The 13,844-nt window shown below is 35.6% G+C and overlaps 1 non-coding gene across 1 annotated transcript; it reads left to right on the forward strand.

Annotated features, from left to right (window-relative positions):
• Positions 1-834: 834 nt before the first annotated feature.
• On the forward strand, positions 835-940 carry LOC145641091 (small nucleolar RNA R71). The gene has a single exon (XR_014115158.1). It is a non-coding gene; the product is annotated as a small nucleolar RNA R71 (small nucleolar RNA).
• The last annotated feature ends 12,904 nt before the right edge of the window (positions 941-13,844 follow it).

Genomic DNA, 13,844 nt, shown 5'->3' on the forward strand with positions numbered 1-13,844 from the left:
TTTGGAGCAAAACCGGGTGGAGGTCCCCTTTGGTTGTTATTTTAAAAACTTCCCCGATTTTGGTTGTTGTTCCAATTGTCACGGCCTTGATTATTGACACCATTATAGTAATGATTACCAAAGCCTTGAGATTGACTTTGGTTACCATACCCATGGCTCGGGTTTTGATTACTATAGCCTTGGTTGTTATAGTTACCTCGAAAACCTTGGTTTCCTTGGTTCCTTTATCCTCCATTGTTGTAGTTATCGAAACCACCTTGGGGGTGAGAATTCCTATTACTAAAATTCTTAGGTCCATCAAACCTTTGACCACCATTGGCATTAGACACAAAGTTCACATGTTCACATTCATTAATTTCAACATCATCACATCCATCAATAAAAGTTTGAGAACACATGGAAGAATCATGATCATAAGATCCACAAGAATCACATAATAGACAACCACTTGGCATGTTATTGGAAGTAGAAGGAAAAGAGTTAGAAAGTGTACCTCTCCCTTTAGATTGGGAGAGAAGACTCAATGAATTCGTAGAAACACTCTCAAGCTTTGCTTTGATCGACGTCACTTCCTTCCCTAGATTTGAAATTTGAGAGGACAAGTTGTTAATCGCATTGAGATGATCCACCGAATAAACTGTCGAGCCACTCTTGCTCGTAGACTCCCTCTCTCCTTCTTGCCAATATCTATAGTATCTCACCACATCCTCAATTATGTCAACTACCTCTTCTTCCGTCCTATTCATTATAGGACCTCCAGCTCCTCCATCTAGGCATGACTTGCCTTTAGCACTCAAGCCTCCATAGAAAATTTGTATCACTTGATAGGTAGGAATTCCATGATGTGGACACTCTCTTTGGTACTCCTTGTACCTCTCCCATGCTTCATAGAGATTCTCATTAGGCCTTTGTTTGAATCCTTGGATCAAGGCTCTAGCCTCCGTCGTCTTCTTTTGTGGGTAAAAGCGAGACAAGAAAGCTTTGGTGACTTCATCCCACGTCCTAAGGGAATTTGGCTTAACCTCTTTATCCAACCACTCTAAGGCACGACCAATAAGAGAAAAGGGAAACAACTTTAGCCGAATGAACTCTTGAGAAATGTCGTTCACCTTGATAGTATTACAATACTTCTCAAATTCCTTTAGGCGATTCAACGGGCTTTCACTCTTGGCTCCACTAAATTGCCTCCTTTCTATCAAAGTAATCATGGCCAGTCTAATTTCAAAAGCGTTCGTCGGTATAGTAGGTGAAGCAATGCCACTCTCAAACCTATAAGCACCGGTTCAAAGAAACTCTTGGATTCTCTCCCATGGCTTGCTCTTCTTCTTCCTCAAACTCTTCTTCACTTGAGGAACTTAGGCTCAAAGACCGGTTGGCTACCCTTCTTCGTGAAAGAGTTCTTTCTATTTCCGGATCCAAAGGAACTAAGGACCTAACACAAGTTTTACTATGCATGCAAAAACTCAAAAGAAATTGTTAGTAACGCGGCTACAAGTGTAGCCTAAAAGAAAGAAGAAAAATCTTTTTGTATTTTTGAATAAGATGGAATAGACTCAACAACAATACACAATCACAACACCATTCCCCGGCAACGGCGCCATTTTTGACGTGGGTCGAGATTAGGTCGTTGAAACTAACCCCTACCCGAGGCCAAATAAAATTTGTAAACCCTCAACACACCCCTACACAAGTATAATGGTAAGTTGAGGGTCGAACCCAAAGGAATGATGGGCGATTATCTATTGTCTATGGTCAAGCTATTCCGAAATGTAATGATTGGGTATGAATGTTATGCTAGGATAAAAACGACTAATAAACGAGAAGAAATCAAATGTAATAAACACTAGAGCTATGATCCACATGCAATCGTAACGGATTCAACTAATTGGGAGGTCAAAGTGATTAAGTCAAGCAATGTGAGGGAAGACCAATCATGCAACCAAAAGAGCATATCAAGCTATTCTCCTAGAGGTCTAACTAGCGTCAACTACGATAAACTCTAGATAGGAAACATCACAAGACACCTCAATCGCATGCCACAAATCAATGGTCCGTATCAATGCAAACTTACAATGCAATCTAGTGCAACAATAAAAGTTAGCTACTCTTTAATTAATCACACACATGCACATGATCATCAACCAATTTAATCACATAGTCAACTCCATTAATTTTCCCTAATTAGCTTTAATCCATTACTCATACATGCTTCACCATTACCCTAGCAAGCTATCTACTCACTAGCCATTGAAATTAAGATCAAAACAAGGCTAAACAACAAATTCATCATGATCAAATTAAACAAGCTAAAATCAAACACAAATCAATCAAACTTCAATCAAACTTGAACATTCAACAAACAATTGGAATCAAACTAAAGATCAAACTAAAGATTGCATTAAAGAAAAGGAATCCTTACAAACTTGATCAAAAATCAAAGGAAATGGAGAAATATTCAATCATCAACAATCCACAATGAAATTCTCTCTCTAAAAATCTAGAGTTTCTCTCTCTAAAAATCTCTCTAATTTTTTATCTAAAACTGATTCTCATTCTATTCTAATTCTCTCTAATTCTCCTAAAATAGAAGGAAAAACTATATATAGGAAAGATACAAAATAAGAGCTAATTAGATTGTCCCAAAAAGAAACCCCGGAAGGCGCGGTCGCATCATAGGAGAGGCGCGACCGCGGGAAAAAGGGTACGGAATAAGGGCCCTGGCAGGCGCGCCCGCACAATCACTAGACGCGCCTGCGCCACCCAGGTGCGTTGCCACACCACCCTCGTGTGCGCCCGCACCTGGCAGAAGGGGATTCCCCCTCTTCTTTGTCAAAGCTCATCCTCGTGCGCTCGTCTTTATGATGATGATGAACACCAAGGAAGGCAGTCTTTAAAGGGCCATTTTGGTGGGTTCATGGCAAAGGTGACGCCCCCACCGCATACGTGCACCAATCTCTTGACTTGCTCTTTGCGTTCCTTCAAACTTAAAGCTCCAAAAGGCTAACATGAGGCATCCAAATTGATGAGAAATTTGAGAGGAAGGCTCGGGAATCCTTGGAAGCACGATCATAGCCGAAAAACAAACGAAAACAAACAAATAAAAGGGAAAAAGAACAAATAAACAAAGAAATGCACAAAACAAGGAAACTAACTATGGAAAGAACAAACTAACTAAATAAAGAACAAAACTAAGGAAAAACTAAGAAAAAGGGCTATAAAATAGCATGAAAATCATCCTAAAAGAGGTCAAATGAGTGCCATAAATGACACTCATCACGTTGCTGCTTGAATCAAGTTTTGATCCTAAAAACACAATTCATGACATCGTTCAAAATATTTACAATAATTTTAACACTTATGAAATAATATGAAATGATCTAATACATGCCATTGCTCTCATTTAATTTAACCTACTGTTTTGGCCTTGCAAAAAAGGATAGGTGCCAGCACTATAAGTTTTCTTCTCTCTATCAGCAAAAAAGGGGCTAGCTATCCTCAAGTTCAAATGATTGATATTAATTCATATCATTAATCACTAGATAAAATTACATAAATTATGATTTCAAACAATTACTACCTCCATCATTGGCTCCAGAGATCAGCCCTTTTCCATATATGCTTGGATCAAAACAAGTAACAACTTCCTATACCACTTTACCCTAGTAATGTTAATTTACTAATTTAAATTATTATTAGATAGATCATTTGTACAACTAGCTTTACCACTTTACCCTAATAATGTTAATATGTTACAATAACAGGTAATAAATATAAAAAATGATTTATCTAATAATAAATTAAATTAATCACAAATGAGCCAAAACCATGAGATACTACAATCCAATAATTTTAACAAAATGGAGAGAGCTAATTTATTAAGAACTTTACCTCTATCTGTTTTATTCCTGGTTTTCCCTTTATTTGAAACTAAATTCCCTTACCCATGCAATAGATCGGTTCATGAAGCACTCCAAAGTTCAAATCCTAAACAATCATCAAAAGTTAGGGATGATTTTACCTTTTTATTACTAAGGTATATGTCTATGATGCAACATGAATATATGAGTGTTGACTATTGAGAGAGATAATTTCATAAGGTACAATCCAAAGAATAATAGATGGATCAATAAAAGTGATAAAATGTACTCCACATCTCCATAGTATAGTTTGATGATATAAAGTCAGGGTATATATTAAATGGAATAAAATTAAAGGAATAAAGAGCTTCACTTGTCCCTAAATGCATATATAGGTGATATTTCCAGCAGTATACTGAGTAGAATACACATACAACCTACAACGATAATCCAAATTTATTATAGGCTAATTATATACAGTATCTTGTTAAATAAACTAACAGTTTACATGCATTGATTTTCTAATAAACATCATGCATAATTTCAATAGCTATAACAAACTTAGACCCTATAGTACATACCCCTTCATTTCGAATGAGTTTCATGATTTCTATATCAAATTTGGACCAACACATAAATAATACACCAAATTGTTGCAAAATGTTACCAAAATAATTGAAACCCAAAAAATTTTCAATAAACCTAACAACTAATTCAACTAATCAGTTGAAAAATCTAAAACTGATTTAACCATAAATTAGTTAAATAATCCATTAATCCAACAAGTAGATGATCATGATATACAAATTAAAAATTGAAACTTGAAAAAAGTAGAATGATATGGATGAAACATTGAAAAATTAAAAAATTTAAAAAGTACAAAACTAGAACTTACTATGAAAGGCGTGAAACTGAAAAAATGAGACAAGGTCGCCAGGTCGTGTGGCGTAGTGCGTTCTCGATTGCTCGGTGTGCGGCGGAGCTATGAACCTCTTTTTCCCAATTTCCCCCAAGTTCATCCTAATATAGACCCTAATTTCCCTATTTCAACTCAGAGTATCGAATAGACGGCGTGGTGAAGTGGGCGGTGCGGTGGAGTGAGCGGTTGTACGTGGTGAAATGAGGGAATTTGGGGATTGCTTATTATTTTGTACTCCGTAAAATATAATCACGAATTCACAAGCAGGAAACTTGGGTTTTTTTTCTGGGACAGGAGACTTGGCTTTTTTTAATTTTCTTTATTTTTTTTAATGGTCATTACTTAAATAGAGGAAAGACTTGGAAAATAAAATTAGATTAAAAAAAAGCATTAACATGTCTCTAATCATATGAGTTTAATGTTATTTTATATTCCCGTCAATAAAAATATAATTTTATATTATTGGAATTGCGATTTTTATATAACTAGTGCAATTCCATTGGAGTTAAAATATTTTTAAAAAAGACAAATAATTAAAAGCACATATTGGCATTGCATCGAACCAAAAAAACAAAAATTTAGCATTTATATATTAATAAAAATAAGTGTGTATTAGAAATAGATTATTTGTAAAGCAAATTTTTAAAAAAAAAATTATTGCACTTCTTATAATGAGATTTTACATTATTTTATTTTTAAAATATGGACTGAGTAAAACTATTGCAATTTATCGGTGTTTTTTTTAAATATTTTACTTTGTATTAATCAATGCTTATGGTGGTTGAAGTTTAGAAGTAAAGAAAAAACGAAGTAACATGGTTAATTCATGGTATCTAATTTGATATTCATGTAATTATATATTCTTAGCAAAGTTATTGTATGCTATGATTCTTATTCCATTGCATGAGCAGATTTAAGCTAGATACAAATTTATTAGTTGTAGTCAAAACCGTGGCTTAAGAGTATGTTTGTCGTGGGAAAATTCTTACATGTGACACTAGTGCAAAGTTTTCCCCGGGAAAAAACTACTCAAGGCACAAATGTAGATTTTTCCACAAAAAGGCAGATACTCGTGGCAAAAATGTAAAGTTTGCCATGGGATATGTACTACTTGTGGCTCAAGTGATACATTTTCCACGGGAAAATAAATACTCGTGGCATAATAATTCTTCTTCTTACAAAATTAATTTTAGAATAATTTTAATTTAGAGGAAAAATGAAAATTATAACAAGTCCAACTTAAATAAATTCATCCAAGTTCATTTAAATCAAAATTATTCCAAGAACAATTCTTTAATAAAATTGCTTTAATTTGGTGCAACAAAAATAAGAAGGAAATTACTCACTATTAATTTAATTAACTTAAATTAATCTTGAGTTTTGACAAAATAAAAAGGAGTTGGAAAAATGAACATATGTTCAATAAAGATTCCAACTTTAATACTTGTCAATCCTTGAAAAATTATATCTTCCAATATGAAGATAAACAAATTTCTATCACAAGTTTCAAACTTAATGATTCCAATCAACTAAAATGATTAAATCAACAAAGTTTAACCAAAAAACATGGAATTTAGTAACTCAAAGTTTCAATCACTTAACATAATTAAAGATTGAATCTTTAGTACTTAGAAGCCTCAAAGATTAACAATTTCACACTTAATGCAATTAATTTGCAATTATGTGAAAAATAAAACCAAGCTTTCAAACATAAATTACCACCAAGTAATTATGCCTAAAGAGGTTTAAAATTGCATATAAATTAAGGAAAGAACCAAATACATAACCACCATAAATATGCAATGAATTTTCAAGGTTAGAAAGACTTAAAAATTTTCGTCAAAACAAAAAATCCCTCTAAAAGTGCATTTCTCGTCATTTTTTGGCTAAAAACCGAGTCCCAAAAGGGTAAAACCATTTCTAGAATGCCTTTTCCACCCAAAATTCACTATATTTGGGTTGAAATCTGGGTTCGAGAGCTGAAGACAACTCTAATACTAGGTTAAAATAGATAAAACGAGCTACTAATCTAATTAGCAACTTAATACCAGAAAAATTAAGCCATAAAAACACCTTGAAAAAATATTATGATTTTAAAAATAAACGAGCGAGGCTCCGATACCGCTGTTTGGGTTTGGTGAGTCCGACTCACCGCAAAAACAAACCCAAAAACAAGACCGCACTCGCAATAAATAAAACCATAAACATAATTAAATGAAACACAAGATTAAGATAAAACGATTACCTTTGGAGTGTGCTTTGCCCAACCGGAAGGGGCTCTTACTTCGAAAGCAAGCCTCGAAATTATGACGGCCTCCAACGATATTCCACCAACAACTCTACCACCGAAAATAGTCCAATGCCTTGGGGTTAGCAAGGCCCGATCAAAACCCGAGTAATTAATGAGTTCAAAGGTTTTCACAATGGTGATGCCTTTTTCAACTCTTACTCAAGTGCTTTTCCCAATACCCCAACTTGGGTATTTATAGGGAAATGCATGAGTGTGAAAAGCTCTCCCATCAATATGGGAGAATTTGATTTTCCCATTTATTTTAAATCTAAAATAAAATTAATAATCAAACTAGTAATAAATCAACAAGTGGCAAGCATACAAGGAGGAGTAGGTGAGGACCGCTTGGAGGAGAAGGGGACCAAACTTTCCCCCCACTCATGCTCCCATAACCGGCCACCTCCCTTTCATCTCCTCCATTGAGTTGCGCCACATGGCTGCTCACTTGGGCACCCATGGTTGCCTTGTGGGCTTCCATGGGATGGTTGTGAGGCTTCAGCCCACCTCACTTGCACCCAAAAGCGTGGGCTACTAGCTGCCACGGCCTAGCACGCAAGCCACACACCAAGTGTGCGGGTTGCTAGCATTGCCATGCACACTTAATGCGGGTTGCTAGCCTTTTGTCGCGCCCCTACTAGCACTCGGTTTTACCGATGCTAGGGGTATTTCGGTCATTGTTGATTTATTATTATTTTTCACGTCTCGTCTTTTGCTATTTTTGACTCGACTTTCGACGCTCAGTCGACTTATTAATTAATTTCTAATTAATTCGTCGCTTCGGTTCGTTAGTTTCTTGGGTGTGACCCGGAGGGTTCAGTCAAGATTAAGGTGTAATATTAATTATGCATTAATATTACTGATCGGAAGCGGCCTCTACCCAAGCATTCCGATCACTTGACCTTACTTAATATAATAGCTTTCTAATAATTCTGAACCCAATAACGGAATAGTACACTTGTTCGAAGGACACCATTCCTTTCATGGGGCTCTTAGGCCTCGATTTGGTGCTGATGCCTCGGAAAAAATCTCGATTTTGTGTGACATATTTAATCAATTCCAAATAAATTTTAGAATCAATTAATTTTGAGGAAAAATGAAAATATAACAAGTCCAACTTAAATAAATTCATCCAAGTTCATTTAAATAAAATTATTTCCAATAACCATTCTTTAATAAAATTGGTTTAACTTGGTGCAACAAAAATAAGAGGGCAATTACTCACTATTAATTTAATTAATTTAAATTAATCTTGAGATTTTGACAAAATAAAAGGGAGTTGGAAAAATTGAACATAAGTTCAATAAAGATTCCAACTTTAATACTTGTGAAACCTTTAAAAGTTATATCTTCCAATATGAAGATAAACAAATTTCTATCGCAAGTTTCAAACTTTATGATTCCAATCAACTAAAAAATGATTAAATCAGCAAAGTTTAACAAAAATTCATGGAATTTAGTAACTCAAAGTTTCAATCACTTAACATAATTAAAGATTGAATTTTTAGTACTTTGAAGCCTTAACCAACAACACTTTCACACTTAATGCAATTAATTTGCAATTATGTGAAAAATAAAACCAAGCTTTCAAACACAAATTACCACCAAGTAATCATGCCTAAAGAGGTTTAAAATTGCATATAAAATATGTATTGAACCAATTACATAACCACCATAAATATGCAATTAATTTTCAAGATTAGAAAGACTTAATGTTTTTTCGTAAAAACGAAAAACTGCTCGAAAAATGAATTTCTGGTCGTTTTGGCTAAAATCTTAGCCCTAAAAGAGTAAAACCATTTCCAGAACGCCTTTTACACCTAAATTCACTATTTTTGGGTCAAAATCTGGGTTCAGAAGCTGAAGTCGGCTCTAATACGAGGTTAAAATGGATAAAACGAGCTACAAATTTAATTAGCAGCTTAAAACCAGAGAAATTAAGCCATAAAATACCTTTAAAAATATTTTGATTTTAAAAATAAACGAGCGAGGCTCCAATATCGCTGTTGGGGTTTGCTGAGACCAACTCACCGCGGAAACAAACCCAAAAACAAGACCGCACTAGCAATAAATAAAACCATAAACATAATTAAATTAATCACAAGATTAAGATAAAATGATTACCTTTTGGAGCGTGCTTCGCCCCACCGAATCGGCTCTTACTTGAAAGCTAGCTTCGAAAACACGAAGCCTCCAACGTTGATCCACCCGCACCAACAAATACCGACAAGGTCCAACGTCTTAGGGTTAGAAAGACCCGACCAATAAAACCCGAGTAATTGAGTTCAAAGGCTTTCACTAAATGTGATACCTTTTTCGACTCTTGAGTTCAAGGGTTTTCACTTACTAGTGATTCCCTTTACAACTCTTACTCAAGCAAGTAATCCCAAGCCATGCCCTTGATATTTATAAAGAAAGCTTCCTTGTGAATTCCACTCATCTTTCAATGTGGGACTTTTCACAAAAATATCCCACATGGAAAGATTGATGAATTCAACCCTTAGTTAAATAAACCAAGGAATAAGTCACAAGTGTCACATGGTTAGGTGAAAACAACTTTCTTATTTGGTCCCCAAGGCAACTCACATGGATATTGAGTTAACCATGAGTCCCCCAACCTTGAGCCCCAAGTTGGGTTCGGATAGGCCACTTTATTTTGGCCCGTGTCCACGACCCGTCACCCCGAGTCCACGGCCTCCTTGCCACATGCGTTGCCACCATAGCGCGCTGCCAACGTGGCACACTGCCACATGGCGCGCTGCCACTTGGTGGCTGCTAACGTGGCTGCCGCGTGTGCTGCCATGTGTGCTGCCACGTGGCACGCTCCTATTTGGGGCGCTTCCCTTGTTTTTGCGTGGCTAAGGTTTTTGCTTGTTACTTGAAGCATTTTCCTGCCTCGCCAATTCCTAAATTTTTTCTCGACATTTGAGATTCTCCGACGCTCGATTTCGACGCTCCAAGCTCGAATTTCCGACGTCTAAATAAAATTACTCGATCTACTCATTAATTACTTTCGAATTAATTTGTCGCTTCGACTCGTTGGTTGCTTGGGTTTGACCCAAAGGGTTCAGTCAAGATTAAGCTGTAATATTAACTATGCATTAATATTACTAGTCGGAAGTGGCCTCCACCCAGGCATTCTGATCACTAGACCTTACTGAATATATTAGCTTTCTAATAATCCTGAATCCACTATCAGAATAATACACTTGTTCAAAGGAAACTATTCCTTTCAAAACCCTCTTACGGACAAGGTTGAAATTAAAGGTCGACCCGTCCTTCAGACCCTTAAGTATGTATAGGCTACCTCGTCAGACAGCCCCTAGATTTGAATTCTCACCGGGTTGAACCGCCTGACATATGAGCGGAGCCGTTCTCTATATCCCTGCCGGATGGTGCTTAAGTCGAGACTTGTCTTTTTGGCAGGGATGTTCATCAAGAAGTTAGAGGCAAACAGGAAGGCGAGCTTCCTGAAGCTATTGATGCACTCGACTGGAAGGTTACTAAACCACTGTTGGGCAATGCCCTTTAATGTAGTCGGGAAGCACCGGCGCCACATAGCGTCCTCAAGCCCCTGAATATGCATGAGGTTGTAGTAGGCCATGAGGTGGTCCTCCGGGTTGGTGGTGTCATCATAAGCACCCACCAACACATTCTTAACCTTGGCCGGCTGTTGTAGACACCCAAATGTGTCTCCCCAAAACCAAACCCAGTGATTAATACCTTTCATGTCATTTGATTATCGAACAAAGAGAAAGTATGAAAAGTCTCGTGACGAGGATGTTTTTATTAAAATATCTCTTCTTTCTGTTTTTGAAAATATTTCTTTTCTTACTCTATTTATGAAAAACGTGCATTCCAGTTTAGTTTGGTCCATGATATGGGTTCAATAATGATTTAGTTGGATGGGGATTGAAAAGACCTTTCCAACGATATATTATAAGCCCAATTCCGATGAATAATGAGGAAGTTATGGCCAAAATACTAAACTGGGCCCAAACCGGTTTTTACCTACGACCCAATGATCATGTAGAGGGTCCAAAGGTCTAATCCTATTCCTAAGCTAATTAGGGTTAATTAGAAGCTTCTATAAGTTTCTAAAAGATCTTAATTATCCTTTTTGAAAAGATAAGATTAAAGAATTTGAGTTAAATAAAAACATTTCTTTTTTAAAACTTTCTTTTTCGTAATCCTAATTCTATTCGAATTTAAAGATGTTCAAATACAATCAGATATTAATTTTGTGCCTCATAATATTTATCCAAATCTTATATGGTTGGATATATCTTGAAATTATCTTTCCAATTATATATTGTAATATTAAATCCGAGCTATAACGAAAAAGATATGAATGAGATATGAAACTCTATCCAAAACTGAAACCGTCCTACTATTTCGGCCATATCTTTTTATCTAAAAAAGATTTTAATTTTATTTTAATTGGGTTAAAAATTAGACTTCAAGAGCTTTCTAACGACATATCATATGCCTTTATTGGACTTCTAGAAAAACAAAATCCGCAAAAACTGTTGTCGATCGAGTTTTATTTCGATTCGAATTCGGATTCTTTTCTTATTCTTCGACCCTCTTTTTTCTCTATAAATAGAGGTCATATCTTCCCTTTTTCAATCATCAATTCTCATCAATAATAACCAACTCTCATCAAGAATTTCTTGATTCTCTCTCTCTTTCTAACCAACCCTTTTACAAACACAATTCCTCATACATTAGCACTAGACACACCTAGCCAAATTCGAAGTTGCATTTTCCCTAGACGAGAAAGATTTTAATTTATGAGGGTTTGGTCCCAAATCTCTATTTCAATTATTTTATTTAATTGTTTGATTATTATTTTCCTCGAAGTTACTAACGCGTGTATTTTGTTATTAGAAAGAGATACGAGGCATCTAAGTAAGTACTTAAATTGTTTAATTGATATTATGATATAGAAATCATGTTTAGGTTGTTATTATGATTCCTAGAATCATGTTAGGATGCTTGATGTTTTGAATGACAACAATGATTCCTAGTATTATGTTTAGGGAAAAGGTTATAATATCAAATATGCTTATTATGATTCCTGCGATGCTTCCTATTTTCTATCCTAATATTCATGTTAGTATCATGTTAGGGCTAAAGCTTTTATTTTTATTGTTTAGTGACATGATAGGGTTTGTTATTAATCTTGTTAGTATCATGCCTAGGATCTTTCTATGATTATGCTTTAACATGATTATGATAATTATGATTATTTTAATTATTATTATTATAATAGTTATGATTATTTATTATGTTGCTTGATGCTTATTTATTGTTATTGTTTTATCACACCTTTTACGCATGTTTAAAGGGAATTTGTATTTGTAATCACGCTTAATAAGATAATTAATAATCTTGTTTAGCTTTAATTTTATTATAATTCAAGTGATCTCCAATAATAGTTTTATTTGTGCATTAATATTCAGCCAACATAGATAAACAGGTTTAGAGTAAACCTATTGATTGCATGTTAGTCAGAAAGCGCACATGAATACGATTAGAATAAAGTATAGGCCTATTATTAGGGCAGGTTCAATCTCTTTTAGGTTGGATTTTTACCTTCATCCCCGAACTACCAGTCTTGGTTCCAGACCTATTGGAGTTAACGATCTCCTGGATCGTTAAGGGGTGTAACCTTCACCCTGTGAACGGTTTACAAGTTCCTAAAATTTGTTGGCGACTCTTTTGCTCTAGCTTCCTTCCCTTTGGATGCCACCATGCTTAAGTGTATGATCACAGTGGGGTTTAAGCTAGGGGTATTTCTTGAAATATTCCCTACAGCTGTGCAGCTTCGTTTATCTCCTTGGTGAACACAGAAGTTTGTTCACCAAGTTTGAGTAGACGGAGCTGCCAGTCCAAAGGTTGGACATTGTATACTGCCTGACCGCCAAAGAGGGCTAGCTGCATGAAATGAGGGGAATACGGGCTGTAGACCATAGGGGGTACATACAGTGCATTCCCAATCATCTAAGGGCCAAAGTGGACAGTATTACCGCTGTAGGCGTCGTTCGAAGTGCGCCTACGTTAAAGCATGTGGTGAATATGCTTGGCACTCATAGGAAGTAGGAATTGACATAATACGATTAGGGACAAGGAAAGTAGGGAGCCGCCAACAAGTTTTTAAGGAACTTGTAAACCGTTCACGGATCATTTAAGGCAACCACCAAAAGGGACAACAATAGGCAACAACGATTGACCCATGAAGGTTACACCCCATTCATAATCCATGAGATTACTAACTCCATGTGGTTCGGAACCACGAAAGGAGGATCGGGGATGATGGTACGAAGTGAGTCATGGAGTCACATTGGCCCGTATTGGCCTCTACTCGATTCTTATAGTGAAAAGTGATTCATGCGATCTCAAAGGCATACAAACAAAAATTCAATTTGCTCCAAACTATTGTTAAGCTAAATAGGCTGAATATTAAAGCAACACATAATTCTAAAATACTTGTGATCACTTGAATTAAATAACAAGATTAAAAAGGAACCTAAACCGGTTGTCCAAATTATCTTATTAGGTGTGATTTTCAATTACATATTCCCTTTCACGTGCAATATGGTGATCAATAAATAATAATAGAATTAATATTAATATTGGAAGCAATTTAACAATAAATTGTTAGTCAAATCAAATAATAAATAAATCCTAATCATGATACTAGCAATAAGAATAAAAATAAGAGTAATTAAGTGATTAATTACTCACTTTTCGCGTTTCCTTGAATTGCTACATCTTG

The sequence above is a fragment of the Chenopodium album genome, chromosome 7, assembly GCF_948465745.1.
Source record: "Chenopodium album chromosome 7, dcCheAlbu1.1, whole genome shotgun sequence".
NCBI lineage: Eukaryota > Viridiplantae > Streptophyta > Magnoliopsida > Caryophyllales > Amaranthaceae > Chenopodium > Chenopodium album.